The sequence below is a fragment of the Neoarius graeffei genome, chromosome 21 (assembly GCF_027579695.1).
Source record: "Neoarius graeffei isolate fNeoGra1 chromosome 21, fNeoGra1.pri, whole genome shotgun sequence".
Taxonomy (NCBI): Eukaryota; Metazoa; Chordata; class Actinopteri; order Siluriformes; family Ariidae; genus Neoarius; species Neoarius graeffei.
Window position 1 is genome coordinate 61,788,522 of NC_083589.1, and position 18,165 is coordinate 61,806,686.

An 18,165-nucleotide genomic window follows, 5' to 3' on the forward strand; every position below is an offset into this window, starting at 1 on the left:
AAGTGGTTCAAGGAAGGAGAACCGGTGAACCGGCGACAGAGTCATGGATGTAGAAGGCTAATTGATTCACATGGGACACGAAGGCAAGCCCATATGGTGCAATCCTACAGAAGGCTATGGAAGAAAGGTGTCAGGCATCACAAGAAGAAGTAGGTTTTATTTATCACATGCACACTCAAGCACAGTGAAATTCCTCGTCTGCATTTAACCCATCTGAAGCAGTGAACACACACAAGTGAGTAATGAGGACACACACATACCCAGAGCAGTGCTACAGCGCCTGGGGAGCAGTTGCAGGTTAGGTGCCTTGCTCAAGGGCACTTCAGCCCATGGCTGCCCCATGTTAACCTAACCACATGTCTTTGAACTGTGGGGGAAACCAGAGCACCCAGAGGAAATCTACACAGACACAGGGAGAACATGCAAACTCCACACAGAAAGGCCCCCGTCAGCCGCTGGACTCAAACCCAGAACGTTCTTGCTGTGAGGTGACAGTGTGAACCACTACACCACCATGAAATCACAACATGCTGCATATGAGGTTACATAGCTGCAGACTGATCAGAGTGACCATACTGACCCTGTCTATAGGTACATGAGATTCAGAACTGGACCACGGAGAAGAATGATGGACGAATCTGGTGTGGTCTGATGAATCATCTTTTCTTTTACATCATGTGGATGGTTGAGAGCATGTGCATCACTTACCTAGGAAGAGATGGCACCAGGGTGCACTATGGGAAGAAGGAAAGCCAGCGGGGGCAATGTGATGCTCTGAGTAATGTTCTACTGGGAAACATTTATGTGGATGTTACTTTGACACATATCCCCTATCTAAACAGTGTTGCAGACCAAGTACACACCTTCATGGCAATGGTATTCCCTGGGATGGTATTCAACAGGATGATGCGCCCTGTCACACTGCAAAAATGGTTAAGGAATGGTTTGAAGAACATGACAAAGAGTTCAAGATGTTGGGTGTTGACTTGGCCTCCAAATTCCCAGGATCTCAATCTCACTGAGGATCTGTGGGATGTACTGGACAAACAAGTCCGCTCCATAGAGGCCCGGCCTCATAACTTAAAGGATCTTAAAGGACCTGCTGGCAGTGTCTTGGTGCCAGATGTTTGTTGCACACCTTCAAAGATCTTGTGGAGTCCATCCCTCAATAGGTCAGAGTTGTTTTGGAAACCCAAGGGGGATCTACATAATATTAGGTGGGCAGTTTTAATGTTATGGCTAAGAAAATGATAATTGAACATGACATATTACATTATGTTTGTAAGATGTTCATCTAGAAATGTAGCTTTACAGTCAAAGGGTCCTTGAAAGCAATAGATGGAAAGGTCTTTCAGGTGTGAATGAGGAAGCCATCAGCAATCGTGCATGCACACAGTTCACACATATTTTACAAGCCAGCTAGCTAACTTTGGCTAACCTTACACAAATTCTCTGAGACTTATTTCTGTCATTTTCCAGAAGGTTCTTACTCTGGTGTTCATACTCACTGCTAATGCTAGTTATCTAATATAAGTTAATCAGACCATATATTTAAAGGCTATTTTTAAGTCATGTTCACAAATGTTCATAATTTTCACTGTTAATGCTAACACAATTGCTAGCAAACACAATTTCTGTGAGTTTTTTTTTTCCAGTCATATCCTTAGATCTTAAAACTCTTGACTGCTAATGATGGCTAACATTTAGCTAAAATAAGCTATTTAGTTAACATTTTTAAGAGTATCTGAAGTCATATTTACAAATGTGCATAATCTCACAAGTAATGCTCGTGAACAATTTCAATTTCTGGCAGATTTTCCACATAGCTAAAAAGGGCTAAACTGACAGAATTTCTGTGAGATTTATTTTAGTCATTCAGAGATGTTTGTAATCTTCACTACTAGCACTAGCTAGTTAGCCAACATTAGCTAACCAGCTAACCAGGGAACATTTTGAAGGTTTTTTTTAAGTCATATTCGGATGTTTCTGATCTTTACTCATCTCATCTCATTATCTCTAGCCGCTTTATCCTGTTCTACAGGGTCGCAGGCGAGCTGGAGCCTATCCCAGCTGACTACGGGCGAAAGGCGGGGTTCACCCTGGACAAGTCGCCAGGTCATCACAGGGCTGACACATAGAAACAGACAACCATTCACACTCACATTCACACCTACGCTCAATTTAGAGTCACCAGTTAACCTAACCTGCATGTCTTTGGACTGTGGGGGAAACCGGAGCACCCGGAGGAAACCCACGCAGACACGGGGAGAACATGCAAACTCCGCACAGAAAGGCCCTCGCCGGCCACGGGGCTCAAACCCGGACCTTCTTGCTGTGAAGCGACAGCGCTAACCACTACACCACCGTGCCGCCCCTGATCTTTACTGATGTTGATAATTCTTTTGCTAACATGAAACTTCTGTGAGTTTTGTTAGTCATATTTCTGCTAATGCTAGCCAGTTAGCATACACTAGCTAATCTGACATTTTGAATTCATTTTGCTCAACAATTTTGGTATTGAACATAATAATGTAGTGCCAAGTATCTGAGTAGCTACAAATGAATTGTTTGGTTTGAATAAAATAATTCAGTCAGGTCTTTTTTTTTGTTTCTTTAGAAACCGGACATGACAAATAAAAAAAAAAGCCATTTTGGCCTTGTGTCTGGTGATGGGGAGGTTGTGAAAGGCAGTAACATAATGCATATTTGGACCAAAGTTGGATGGAAAATACTACAATGTCAATGTCACATCTCCTCTTGTACCATTTTCTCCAGATTTTTTTTTTAATTAAGTGTTGACCAACCAGAAAACTATCAGTGGATGATCATGAAGGAAAACTTGGCTTACATACACATAACCTATCAATACACCTGCTTGGATCTGCCTGAAAATAAATCAGGAACTTACTTCCACTAACCCTACCCTCATGGTTCATTCACCTCAAGCCCACTGAGTGAAAATAAAATGAAGACCTTCCTCCAGAGTTTGAGAAAATTCCTTCTCTTGAGATCCACAGGATAAAAAAAAAAGCCACAGCATGCTGTTTAATAGAACAAACATTCACAGTGTTTACGGTTAGTTTGAGAGAAGGTATGTGTCTTGGTTAAACCACATCACAACCATTCCATTTGCATTAAGCATTTTCATCAAATTTGGCTTTGGGTCTGGCGAAGGAAATTCCAGCTATAAACTCCAAACGAGACGGGAATGAGAGTTGGGAAATCAGGATGATAGCCAGCATCCAGCGTGGCTCTTCTTCACCGTGTCTCAGCTCTAGCACTGCCTGGTATCACAATCTGCTGCAGGAACTCAAGAACAGTGTGAAGAAACTATCTTTCCTTTTTGTTTTATTAGGAGCTCCATCAAGACGCGAAACATTCCCATTTGCTGCTGTTAAAGCTGCATGACCAAATTTGGGAAATACTGCAAAGCCCTAAAGGCTAATGTATATTTGTCTGGCCCCTGTACCCCTTTACTCCCCCCCTCCACTTCCTCCTCCCTCTCTTGTTGCTCAAATCTGGTTGTGTTTTGAGTTAGTTGGGAATTTTGGTGGGGGTTTGATGGGAAGTGCTTTGTTGAATCAGCCTATGCTCGGAAGGAAAGCTGTGCCATTAAAGGATTTATGAGACCTTGGTGCCAGGAAGTCATCTCTTTCCCTATCTCACAGGTTTTTTTTTTTTTAACTTCAATACATATACACCTACACACATAAGTAGAGTGAAGCACCTGGGAGCTATAAGCAAGATTTTAGACACACAAACAGACTGAAACTTAATCTGTCATGAAGGGGGAAAAAATCCCAGTGTCTCTGTTGTCTCCAAATTTGCTGAATAAAATAAAATAAAATAAAATCTGGGATATCAGAAATAAATCAAGCAGAAATCAAATTAATGCTGTTTCTACCAAAAGTCTGATTCATCTACAAAAACAAAGCATACTTAAGTGCATAAATAGTATAACTATTACTTAAAAGTCCATTCCTGTGGTGCTGATAAGATTTTTGTATTTTGTATCATAAATGAGCACCTTGTAAATTATACAGTACTTCAGTATGCTGTACGGATCTGAACTTGAATACAGGCATTTCTCAACATACTTAAGTGTACTTAAACTAAAGGATATTTAATTATCATGGCAACTTAAGTATATTTAAAGAGATAAAGTTTAAAGAAGTTTAAATTATAAATCACAGATGTGCACTTTATTTACTAATCCTCAACTTACTTAAGGGCATAATTTAAAATGTGCTTAAGTATGTTTTAGTTGCAGTAGCCTATAAGTCGTACTGAAGTGTATGTGATATGTCTATCATTATATTTATAATATATGCTACATTATAGTATGGTATAATATAGTGCAAGTTCAAATTAAGTTGTTCAAGAACAACAACAATAATAATAATAATAATAAGTTATGTTGTATATTTAAACATAGCTTAAATACCATTTCAATACAAATAAACTGGTTTGCTCATAAGTTGTTTCAAAATTATACATTTTATGCATCTGTGTACGTATCAGGATTGTAAATATGTACTTTTGATATTAATTATACTTATAGCATAATTAAATACAGTTTTCTTGAACAAGAGTCCTGTTAGTTGTGGAGGGCCAGAGTCCAGGGGGTTGAGGATTTCTCTGATCAAACACACCTGGTTCAGGAGCAGCAGGTAGTTCCTGAATTTGGTAGCTGTGTTAGAGCAGAGGGAAAAGAGCTCCACTTTTTTATTTATTTATTTATTTATTTATTTATGAATGACACCAGGCCTCCAGGTGAATAATACAAGCATGTTTCAGACTTTAGAGAATCTCTAGAATGGCTTGCTTGCTTGCTTACTTTCTCTCTCTCACACACAACATTGATCTTTCAGTGTAATGAATATTAAAAACATTTTAGGAATGGTAGAAAGTGTAAAATATATGATGACATACAAATGACATGCAAAAAGCAGCATGAGCTGGTCCCAGTTGCACCACACCCCCTTATAATCTCGCTCTCTCTCAGTAACATACACAATGCATGGCTTCACTTATCAAAATGCTAACAGTAGTCATACGTCGAGCAATCTGGCCTCACACACACACACACACACACACACAGTGTATATCAATTAGTTTTGCTTTGACTGTGCATACTATTGAAATTCTATCCAAATCCATCAGGCACCAAAAAAACCTCTCTTCAACCTCCAAAGTGCTTTATGGCAACCATAGAAAGTGCTAAAGTATTCCCAGGGAGTCTAAATGATCCCAAATCCAAGAGGAATCTATAAACCAATTTCCTGTATGTTTTGTGCAAATGAAAAGGGAGAACAAGTGTGTGTAGCGTGAGTCCTACCTGTGTCGTTTGCAGGAACCGGAGAGAAAGACGATCACCCGAAAATCCAGAGAAGGATGGAGGGAAGCTGCAGAGCGGCAGGCCAAAGAGCCGATCGCTGGGAGAATGCGTGCAGCCAAGAGAAAGCAGGTGTGCTGTAGCAGGGGAGGAGGGGACGAGATCGAGAGTGGAGCAAGTCAAGAGAGAGAGAAGGAGGAAGAGAGGGAAAGGGGGGAAAAAGGAGGGAGGGGTTGGTTTCTGAGTCCCTCTCGAATTAGACAATTGGTGGAGAACTTTCCTTGCATGCACTTCCCGAAACCAGTTGGAAGACGAGAGAAAGGGAAGAGGAGAGAGAGAGAGAGAGAGAGAGAGAGAGGCTGGATATCTGTCACACTGTGTTATCTGGTAATGACATGAGTACAGAGAAGTTCAACACACATCCATCCATCTCTCTCTCTCTCTTTTTCTCTTAGTGCTTTCTCTATAGTGGAAACTTTTCCTCCTTCCCTCCTACCATGCTTTTGTTTCTCTGACAGACGTTCACTGGACCATACACTAGTTTCTCACACACACAGGCCCTGATCTTTATAAGAGTGTGTGTTTACTCGGAGAGGCTTTCAATCTAAAAACGGGGTGACTGGAGGTGAACAGAGAGGAGAAAACTAGCTTTCACTCCACCTAAGCTATGGTTCAGGTTTACGCTACTTCAGTTCACTCCTTCTTTTTAACCTTCCTGCCTCTTTCTGCTGTTTATTTCCACCCAGGTTAAAGGTTAAGACAACGTAGTTCAATTAACTTGAACTGGATCCTTTGTGTAAAAGTGTGAAAACTGGAAACGACTCATTAGACATGTTGTAATCCCGTCAACATTTATTGTATGATGTATTTAATCATTGCAAACCATTTGACTGAATAATTACTGTTATGAAGAACAGGAAAGGTGTGGAGATGATAGAGTGAGGAGGAATGGAGGATTCCAGGTACTGGATGGTTTACAGGTTAAAATGTGAGTGAATGCAGTGTGAATGTGAATGTGACTATGATGTAAGGAAAAGTTATGGCATGCTGTTGTTGGAAAATAATCAATGGTGTGGTGTGATGTGATCAAACGGAGTTATTGCTACCATCCCAGACTTTTTTTATGACAGCACATCCCAAAGTGTTTTGTTCCTCTTATACCACAGCAATTTGTCAATTATTACCATTTTGCATTAATTAAATTAAATAACATGTGCCTTTTAACCCTTTAGAGTTACACTTCATGTAAATGAATGTCTGTAAAACAGATCGGAATCTGTCCAAAAGTCACACCAAACAAATGAAATGACTGCAACTTTTATGCAGATCTGTCAGTTAGGAGTCTACATGAACCAGCCCAAATCTGCTAAACGGAGGTGATTGATACAGGGATCTCCCAGAGGAAAGGCGGAGCCATTTTAGTGGGAAACCGTAAAGCCGTCTCAAAGACATCTGAAAATGTACAGCCTCAGCTTTACCTATGTTACAAAGTGCTGAGTCTGGAGACTCCTTCCATGAAATGCAAAAATAAATAAATAAATAAAATAAAAAAGCCCTAAATAGGTCAGTTGCTGCAGATCTGCAATAAATAAATAAATGAATGAATTTAATAAATAAATAAATAAATAAATACAGTGGCGCTTGAAAGTTTGTGATCCCTTTAAAATTTTCCATAGTTCTGCATAAATATGACCTAAAACATCATCAGATTTTCACACAAGTCCTAAAAGTAGATAAAGAGAACCCAGTTAAACAAATGAGACAAAAATATTATACTTGGTCATTTATTTATTGAGGAAAATGATCCAATATTACATATCTGTGAGTGGCAAAAGTATATGAACCTTTGCTTTCAGTATCTGGTGTGACCCCCTTGTGCAGCAAAAACTGCAACTAAACGTTTGCGGTAACTGTTGATCAGTCCTGCACACCGGCTTGGAGGAATTTTAGCCCGTTCCTCCGTACAGAACAGCTTCAACTCTGGGATGTTGGTGGGTTTCCTCACATGAACTGCTCGCTTCAGGTCCTTCCACAACATTTCCATTGGATTAAGGTCAGGACTTTGACTTGGCCATTCCAAAACATTAACTTTATTCTTCTTTAACCATTCTTTGGTAGAATGACTTGTGTGCTTAGGGTCGTTGTCTTGCTGCATGACCCACCTTCTCTTGAGACTCAGTTCATGGACAGATGTCCTGACATTTTCCTTTAGAATTCGCCGGTATAATTCAGAATTCATTGTTCCATCAATGATGGCAAGCCGTTCTGGCCCAGATGCAGCAAAACAGGCCCAAACCATGATACTACCACCACCATGTTTCACAGATGGGATAAGGTTCTTATGCTGGAATGCAGTGTTTTCCTTTCTCCAAACATAATGCTTCTCATTTAAACCAAAAAGTTCTATTTTGGTCTCATCCATCCACAAAACATTTTTCCAATAGCCTTCTGGCTTGTCCACCTGATCTTCAGCAAACTGCAGATGAGCAGCAATGTTCTTTTTGGAGAGCAGTGGCTTTCTCCTTGCAACCCTGCCATGCACACCATTGTTGTTCAGTGTTCTCCTGATGGTGGACTCATGAACATTAACATTAGCTAATGTGAGAGAGGCCTTCAGTTGCTTAGAAGTTACCCTGGGGTCCTTTGTGACCTTGCCGACTATTACACGCCTTGCTCTTGGAGTGATCTTCATTGGTCGACCACTCCTGGGGAGGGTAACAATGGTCTTGAATTTCCTCCATTTGTACACAATCTGTCTGACTGTGGATTGGTGGAGTCCAAACTCTTTAGAGATAGTTTTGTAACCTTTTCCAGCCTGATGAGCATCAACAACGCTTTTTCTGAGGTCCTCAGAAATCTCCTTTGTTCGTGCCATGATATACTTCCACAAACATGTGTTGTGAAGATCAGACTTTGATAGATCCCTGTTCTTTTAAATAAAACAGGGTGCCCACTCACACCTGATTGTCATCCCATTGATTGAAAACACCTGACTCTAATTTCACCTTCAAATTAACTGCTAATCCTAGAGGTTCACATACTTTTGCCACTCACAGATATGTAATATTGGATCATTTTCCTCAATAAATAAATGACCAAGCATAATATTTTTGTCTCATTTGTTTAACTGGGTTCTCTTTATCTACTTTTAGGACTTGTATGAAAATCTGATGATGTTTTAGGTCATATTTATGCAGAAATATAGAAAATTCTAAAGGGTTCACAAACTTTCAAGCACCACTGTATAAAGTAGTAGAAAGAAGATTTCCCTAAACTCTTGGAGAAAACTGACCTAATCTCATTTACGTGTTGCTAACATGGTCACACTTCTATTTCCCATTCGCAGCATGACCATTTTGGGGGTAAAAACTTTACTTCTGTTTCAGCTCACTGAGTGAAGAGTGGGAGGATGTTAGCATTAGCTCTCTAGAGGTTACAGATGGTGACCTGCTTATCCTTGTTGCTGAATTCCAGAGTCCAGTCTGCGAAAGTTATGTGTTTTGCAGAGCATTTGGAGCTCCATTCGAGAGGGATATGGGATAAATGGTAACATAGTGTACCATAGTATACCATATATATGTTTATCTCATTACAGTGGCACCTGTCAAGGGGTGGGATATATCAGGCAGTAAGATAAGAGAACAGTCAGTTCTTGAAGTTGATGTGTTGGAAGCAGGAAAAATGGGCAAGTGTAAGGATCTGAGTGACAAACTGCTGAAAAGTGAATGCTGGCTAAAATAGAAAGGTTTCAGCTTTAACTTTTTCAGTAGTTTGTCCTACAGTAACTCTTCTGTGGGACTGGACCATATAGGCTAGCCTTCGTGCCCCATGCCAATCAATGAGCCTTTGATACCCATGATCCTGTCGCTGGTTCACTGGTTGTCCTTCAGATCCTTGGACCACTTTTGGTAGGTACTAACCACTGCATACTGGGAACACCCCATAAGATTTGCCATTTTGGAGATGCTCAGAGCCAGCCATCTCACCATCACAATTTATCCCTTGTTAAAGTTGCTCACTTACGCTTGCCCATTTTTCCTGCTTCAAACACATCAACTTCAGGAACTGACTGTTCTCTTATCTTACTGCCTGATATATCCCACCCCTTGACAGGTGCCAGTGTAATGAGATAATCGATGTTATTCATTTCACCTCTCAGTGGTTTTAATGCTTTGGCTGATCTGTGTGCTAACATAGCTTTTAATTTTATCCACAACTTTCGAGTTTGAAATTTAGATCTGTACCTATTCTGGTATATATCATACAGACATACAGCAGGGTTCAATTCCATGAATATATTTACACACATACAAACACTATTTCACTCTTTTTTTAAACTGAATTTATGTCCACCTAAAAGTTTACACTGTACATTTTCACTTTAGTTGCAGAAATAATGGCAAAACTGTTTGTCTTTAGTGCATTTAGTCTGTACAATCAATTGAGTAATAAGGGGGGAAAAAACACTTCAGGATGTGCTGTTCTCGGAAAATAATCAGTGACGGTGTCATGCGATGAAGAGGCATTACCATTAGCACTCAAAGTGGATTATTTTCTAATAACATCATACTGAAGTGTTTTATTCTGCTTATATGACATCAATTTGCTAATGATACCATAACGTTGTATTTAAGAAAGGTAGACTCAGTGTACATTTTATCCATTTAGAGTTTCATTTAATGTTGTGTAACAGGTTAGTTCCTGTTCTCACTTTCATTAAAGCAGCTATAAGTAGCCATTCCTTCACCAGGTCCATTGAAGCAGCTATAAGTAGTCGTTCCCTCACCAGGTCCATTAAAGCAGCTATAAGTAGCCGTTCCCTCACCAGCTCCATTAAAGCAGCTATAAGTAGCCGTTCCCTCACCAGCTCCATTAAAGCACCGATAAGTAGCCGTTCCCTCACCAGCTACATTAAAGCAGCTATAAGTAGCTGTTCCCTCACCAGCTACATTAAAGCAGCTATAAGTAGCTGTTCCCTCACCAGCTCCATTAAAGCAGCTATAAGTAGCTGTTCCCTCACCAGCTCCATTAAAGCAGCTATAAGTAGCTGTTCCCTCACCAGCTACATTAAAGCAGCTATAAGTAGCTGTTCCCTCACCAGCTCCATTAAAGCAGCTATAAGTAGCCGTTCCCTCACCAGCTACATTAAAGCAGCTATAAGTAGCTGTTCCCTCACCAGCTACATTAAAGCAGCTATAAGTAGCTGTTCCCTCACCAGCTCCATTAAAGCAGCTATAAGTAGCTGTTCCCTCACCAGCTCCATTAAAGCAGCTATAAGTAGCTGTTCCCTCACCAGCTACATTAAAGCAGCTATAAGTAGCTGTTCCCTCACCAGCTCCATTAAAGCAGCTATAAGTAGCTGTTCCCTCACCAGCTCCATTAAAGCAGCTATAAGTAGCCGTTCCCTCACCAGGTCCATTAAAGCAGCTATAAGTAGCCGTTCCCTTACCAGCTCCAATAAAGCAGCTATAAGTAGCTGTTCCCTCCCCAGCTCCATTAAAGCAGCTATAAGTAGCCGTTCCCTCACCAGGTCCATTAAAGCAGCTATAAGTAGCCGTTCCCTTACCAGCTCCAATAAAGCAGCTATAAAGTAGCTGTTCCCTCCCCAGCTCCATTAAAGCAGCTATAAGTAGCCATTCTCTCACCAGGTCCATTAAAGCACTGATAAGTAGCTGTTCCCTCACCAGGTCCATTAAAGCACTGATAAGTAGCTGTTCCCTCACCAGGTCCATTAAAGCACTGATAAGTAGCTGTTCTCTCACCAGGTCCATTAAAGCACTGATAAGTAGCTGTTCCCTCACCAGGTCCATTAAAGCACTGATAAGTAGCCGTTCCCTCACCAGGTCCATTAAAGCACTGATAAGTAGCCGTTCCCTCACCAGGTCCATTAAAGCAGCTATAAGTAGCCGTTCCCTCACCAGCTCCATTAAAGCAGCTATAAGTAGCCATTCTCTCACCAGGTCCATTAAAGCACTGATAAGTAGCTGTTCCCTCACCAGGTCCATTAAAGCACTGATAAGTAGCTGTTCCCTCACCAGGTCCATTAAAGCGCTGATAAGTAGGTGTTCTCTCACCAGGTCCATTAAAGCACTGATAAGTAGCTGTTCCCTCACCAGGTCCATTAAAGCACTGATAAGTAGCTGTTCCCTCACCAGGTCCATTAAAGCACTGATAAGTAGCCGTTCCCTCACCAGGTCCATTAAAGCAGCTATAAGTAGCTGTTCCCTCACCAGCTCCATTAAAGCAGCTATAAGTAGCCGTTCCCTCACCAGCTCCATTAAAGCACCGATAAGTAGCCGTTCTCTCACCAGATCCATAGAAGCACTGATAAGTAGCCGTTCCTTCACCAGGGCCATTAAAGCAGCTATAAGTAGCCGTTCCCTCACCAGCCTCTCTCCTTTCACTCTTCTTTACATAGCTCGTTGTAAAGACTTTCCTGTGTCAGAAAAGTTTACTGCCATTGGACACTCCTGACTTAAACACTAAAAAAAAAAAAATCTAAATGCAACTAAATTACAAATTAATTTTAAGATTTCTTGCTTTTCTGATCTGGAGATGGATCTCTGGAGCCTGAAATGCAAAATGACCAAGAGAAATGTTTCTTTCATTCCAGCTAAGTTGCTGTAAGAGCAGTAGTCATGTGTACACTGGTTAACATGTCAAAACAGTGTAACTTTATGTTTATAGCATTGTTGAGCAATTTACAACTTGATAATTTTCCCCAAGTGGTGAATTTGCTGCCTACTCACAGCCCACATCTCACTGTTCCATGTGCAAAACGAACACACTCTAATTAAACTGTGAGGTACACAGTACGATGCTTGCAACATGCTGTATTTTATTTGTCTTATTACTCAGGATACAGAGAGCTGAACATAAGCAGAAGAAAGCTACAGTTCAGGTTAACTCAAACTGTTTGCCCGTGTTTGTTCATTTTCACAAACATTTGTGTGGGAAGCGTAATTTAGCACAATGTGTCACTGTTATAAATGATGTAATGATATATGGATGCTTCCAGAGGTACCTATTTAGCAAGCCTGTATCTAAACAGTCAAAGTCAGTGGTAATTACATGTGAAGGAGATTAAATCCTGAATGGATTGCAGATGATACAGGTACATAAAAACAACCACCCCGTGCTTTAAAGAGTCTTTTCAAAGGCCTCGTTTCTAAACCCTGGTTAAAGTGAAGCACTTAGCCAGCAGCTAAATGCACACAGCATGTACCGGTAGAAGCAAAGAGTAAACTCAAACGCCACAGGGGGTTAAAGGCACGTGCTTCAGTCAGTGCAGGTAGAGTCTTGTCACTGCAATCAATCTTTCAGGAAATGGGCTTGCTCCTCTTTCAGAGTCAGGTCTATTCTGCTTTTTTATTATATGCTTTCTTTCACTGTCGTGTCTCTTGCCTGGAAACATTCTTAACTACACTTTTCCATTCAAACATTCCAGTATTTAAGATATATACATATACATACAGTACTGTGCAAAAGCCTCAGGCACCCTGTTTTTTTTTCTTTTCATACAAACTTTGTTATAGATATTTGTTATACAGTTAGGTCCATAAATATTTGGACAGAGGCAACATTTTTCTAATTTTGGTTCTGTACATTACCACAATTAATTTTGAACAAAACAATTCAGATGCAGTTGAAGTTCAGACTTTCAGCTTTAATTCAGTGGGTTGAACAAAATGATTGCATAAAAATGTGAGGAACTAAAGCATTTTTTAAACACAATCCCTTCATTTCAGGGGCTCAGAAGTAATTGGACAAATTAAATAATTGTGAATAAAATGTTCATTTCTAATACTTGGTTGAAAACCCTTTGTTGGCAATGACTGCCTGAAGTCTTGAACTCATGGACATCAGCAGACGCTGTGTTTCCTCCTTTTTAATGCTCTGCCAGGCCTTTACTGCAGCGGTTTTCAGTTGCTGTTTGTTTGTGGGCCTTTCTGTCTGAAGTTTAGTCTTTAACAAGTGAAATGCTGCTCAATTGGGTTGAGATCAGGTGACTGACTTGGCCATTCAAGAATATTCCACTTCTTTGCTTTAATAAACTCCTGGGTTTCTTTGGCTTTATGTTTTGGGTCATTGTCCATCTGTATTATGAAACGCCGACCAATCAGTTTGGCTGCATTTGGCTGGATTTGAGCACACAGTATGTCTCTGAATACCTCAGAATTCATCCGGCTGCTTCTGTCCTGTGTCACATCATCAATAAACACTAGTGACCCAGTGCCACTGGCAGCCATGCATGCCCAAGCCATCACACTGCCTCCGCTGTGTTTTACAGATGATGTGGTATGCTTTGGATCATGAGCTGTACCACACCTTCGCCATACTTTTTTCTTTCCATCATTCTGGTAGAGGTTGATCTTGGTTTCATTTGTCCAAAGAATGTTCTTCCAGAACTGTGCTGGCTTTTTTAGATGTTTTTTAGCAAAGTCCAATCTAGTCTTTTTATTCTTGAGGCTTATGAGTGGCTTGCACCGTGCAGTGAACCCTCTGTATTTACTTTCATGCAGTCTTCTCTTTATGGTAGATTTGGATATTGATACGCCTACCTCCTGGAGAGTGTTGTTCACTTGGTTGGCTGTTGTGAAGGGGTTTCTCTTCACCATGGAAATTATTCTGCGATCATCCACCACTGTTGTCTTCTGTGGGCGTCCAAGTCTTTTTGCATTGATGAGTTCACCAGTGCTTTCTTTCTTTCTCAGGATGTACCAAACTGTAGATTTTGCCACTCCTAATATTGTAGCAATTTCTCGGATGGGTTTTTTCTGTTTTCGCAGCTTGAGGATGGCTTGTTTCACCTGCATGGAGAGCTCCTTTGACTGCATGTTTTCTTCACAGCAAAATCTTCCAAATGCAAGCACCACACCTCAAATCAACTCCAGGCCTTTTATCTGCTTAATTGAGAATGACATAACGAAGGAATTGCCCATGAAATAGCCTTTGAGTCAACTGTCCAATTACTTTTGTGTCAGAGACCAGACAGGAGAGGAGATCAAATGCACTCGAACCACAGTTTATTAATAACAGGGGAAAAGGGAGCTGGGAGAATGTGTGTGTGAAGTTCAGTAGCAGGAAGACTGAGAGGCAGGGATGGCTGGTGGGAGCATGGTGGTGACATCTGAAGTCTCCCATCCAAGTACTGACCAGGCCCAACCCTGCTTAGCTTCCGAGCTCAGACGGGATTAGGCGTAGTCAGAGAGGTGTGGCTGTAGGCTGACAGCTCTTGGGTTTCAGGCAGTCTCCCAGCAAGCAGTCCCTCAGCAGGCAGGAGATAGAGAGCAGGCTGGAACACAGAGTCACAAATCAGGTAGCAAGAAAGGGGACAGAAATGCAGGGTCAGGTTACCAGGGCAGAAGAGTAGGGCTCCAGGCAGGGCTGCTCACACCAGGCAGATGGAGAGGCAGGCGAGCAGCAGGGCTGGGCGAGCTGGAGATATTACCTGAAGCGAGAAGCCCACAGGTAGGACCATGACAGAACCCCCCCCCTCAAGGGACGGCTCCCAAAGTCCCTAGCCACAGATCCACAAAGACGGGCGGGAGGAGGGGGAATACCGGTGGAGGGTCAGAACTCCTCTGACCGGTCAGTGTCCAAGGCCTCAGGATCTGGTTCAGAATTGGACTCGGGGACAGTAACGGTTGGCGCATCGTCATTCCGATAAGGACCCTTTGGTCGACCCCTCCGGTTGGCCGGCTGGTCCGGATGCAGGCGATGAAAGGTGCTGATGAGGGTATGGTCTACGATTCTCCTAGCAGGGACCCACATCCTCTCCTCAGGACCATAGCCTTCCCAATCCACCAGGTATTGGAGGCCCCTGCCCCTGCGCCGTGACTTCAACAGTCGCCAGACGGAGTAGACCGGGCCACCATTGATGAGACAAGGAGGAGGAGGAGAAGGTGCAGCTGGGACCAGCAGGCTTTCGTGCACTGGCTTAATCTTAGAGACGTGGAAGGTGGGGTGCACTCTCATTGACTTGGGCAGTCGGAGCCGAACAGCAGACTGGCTGATTATCCTCTGGATCGGGAATGGTCTGACCAACCGAGGTGCCAGCTTACGAGACTCCACCTGGAGGGGCAGGTCCTTGGCTGATAACCACACCTTCTGGCCCACCCGGTAGGTGGGCGCAGGCGTCCTCCGCCGGTTGGCTCCAGTAGAGTAGCTGGTGACTGACTTGAGGAGTGCAGCGCGGGCTTGAGACCAGGTGCGGCAGCATCAGCGTGCATAGGTGAGGGCGGCCAGGCAGGTGACCTCTCCCTCCTGGCTGGGGAACGGGGGGGTTGGTAGCCATACATGCAGTGGAATGGGGACAGCCCAGTGGCTGAGCTGGTGAGGGAGTTGTGAGAGTATTCCACCCACAGCAGGTGCTCGCACCAGGCCCTAGGGTTGCGTGACGCCATGCACCAAAGTGCCTTCTCCAACTCCTGGTTAGTCCGCTCTGACTGGCCGTTGGACTGGGGTCGGAATCCGGAGGTGAGGCTGGTGGTGGCCCCGAGTAGGTGACAGAACTCCTTCCAGAAAGAGGAGGCGAATTGCGGCCCCCGGTCCAAAACGATGTCCTTGAGCAGTCCATGGATGCGGAAGACATGCTGCAGGATGATCTGGGTGGTCTCTTTGGCCGACGGTAGTTTTGGGAGGGGAACAAAGTGTGCCATCTTGCTAAAGCGGTCCACGATGGTGAGTATGACCATCATCCCGTTAGAAGGGGGCAGACCCGTAACAAAATCCAGGGAAATGTGGGACCAGGGTCGCATTGGCACGGGCAGAGGCTGGAGCAAACCGGCAGGAGGCCGGCTGGAGGACTTATTTTGATTACAGGTAGGGCAGGCTCGGACAAAGTCTCGCACATCCCTGCTCATAGTAGGCCACCAGAACCATTGGGCGAGCAGGTGGTAGGTGCGAGTGGAACCAGGGTGGCAGGCTAGACGGGAGTCGTGTCCCCATTGTATAACCTGGGATTGCAGGTCTTCAGGAACAAAGAGGCGACTAGCGGGGCATGCACTGGGGCTGGGTTGGTCATGGAGGGCTTCCCGCACTCGTTCTTCGATGTCCCAGGTCAGAGCAGCAACGATACAGGGGTCAGGTAGGATGGGAGCCAGATCCTTGGAGGGGGCATCATCCTTCTGGAACTGGAGGGAGAGTGCGTCAGGCTTGGTGTTGCGAGATCCGGGCTGGTACGAAAGGGTGAAATTGAATCTGGTGAAAAAGAGGGCCCAGCAGGCCTGTCTGGGGTTGAGTCGTTTGGAGGTGCAGATGTATTCCAGATTCTTATGGTCTGTCCAGACCAGGAATGGGACTACGCACCCCTCCAGCCAGTGACGCCATTCCTCCAGGGTGAGCTTGACCACCAGCAGTTCCCGGTTGCCTATGTCGTAATTGCGTTCGGCCAGCGATAGCCGGCAGGAGAAGAATGCACAGGGGTGGAGTTTGTTGTCATCCGCTGACCTCTGTGAGAGCACTGCCCCAACTCCCACATCCAAGGCGTCCACCTCTACAATGAATTGCCGCTCCGCATCTGGCATCCGGAGGATGGGAGCAGTGGTGAACCGAGCCTTGAGGGTGGCAAAGGCTTCGTTGGCAGCCGGAGTCCAGGCGAAGGGCTGTTTGGTGCTGGTCAAGGCGGTGAGGGGTGACGCAATGGTGCTATAATTACGAATGAATTTCCTGTAGAAATTTGTGAAGCCCAGGAACTGCTGAAGCTTCTTCCTGCTCTCTGGTACTGGCCATGAAGTCACTGCTGAGACTTTGGCAGGGTCCATCTGGATGCTCCCCTCTGCCATGATGTACCCCAGGAACCCCACAGACTTGGCATGAAACGCACACTTCTCCGCCTTGATGAAGAGGGAGTTTTCAAGGAGATGACGGAGCACTTGCTGGACATGCTGGGTGTGTTCGGACAGGGTTTGGGAGAAGATCAGGATGTCGTCGAGGAAAACGAACATGAACTTGTTCAACATATCTCGCAGGACATCATTCACCAGAGCCTGGAACACCGCTGGCACGTTGATAAGGCCAAAGGGCATCACCCAGTATTCATAATGACTGGTGGGGGTGTTGAACGCGGTCTTCCACTTGTCTCCCTCCCTTATCCGAACCAGGTGGTAGGCATTCCGGAGATCAAGTTTGGTGAAGACCGTGGCTCCCTGGAGCAGCTTGAAGGCAGAGGTGAGCAGTGGGAGAGGGTATCGGTTCTTGACGGTGATGTCATTGAGACCCCTGTAATCGATGCAGGGGCGCAGGGATCCATCCTTCTTTTCCACGAAGAAGAACCCAGCGCCGGCAGGAGAGGAGGATGGACGGATGAGGCTGGCAGCCAGAGAGTCACTGATGTAGTCCTCCATCGCCTTCCTTTCTGGGGCGGACAGACAGTAGAGACGGCCCTTGGGTGGTGCAGTGCCTGGGAGGAGATCAATGGCACAGTCGTAGGGCCGGTGAGGAGGCAAGAAAGTGGCCTTGGCTTTGCTGAATACCTCCCGAAGGCTGTGATAACACACTGGGACATTAGTGAGGTCGGGGGCTGAGCTGGCAGGTGGAGTACGGGGGTGTAGAGTGGCGGCTCGTAAGCAGGTCCGGTGGCAGTCCTTGCCCCATTCTCTTATCGCTCCAGTGGCCCAGTCGATGTGAGGACTGTGCTGGCGGAGCCATGGATAGCCCAGGATGAGAGGTTGGCCGGGGGAATGGAGCAGGTGAAACTGGATGGTTTCGTGGTGGTTGCCTGACAGAGTCATCGGAACAGGGGCAGTGAGGCGGGTGACGGTGCCAAGGAGATGGCCATCCAGCGCCCTGGCTGGAATGGGAGAGGATAAGTGATGGCTTTGCAGACC

The 18,165-nt window shown here is 44.2% G+C and overlaps 1 protein-coding gene across 1 annotated transcript in view; it reads right to left on the reverse strand.

The window, feature by feature from the left end:
* Positions 1–5,587, reverse strand: part of dcn (decorin) — a 39,730-nt gene extending 34,143 nt beyond the window's left edge. Inside the window, exon 1 of the mRNA XM_060903460.1 lies at positions 5,339–5,587. The gene's annotated coding sequence lies outside the window, so the exon portion shown is untranslated. The remainder of the gene's footprint in view (positions 1–5,338) is intronic.
* Positions 5,588–18,165: the final 12,578 nt, after the last annotated feature.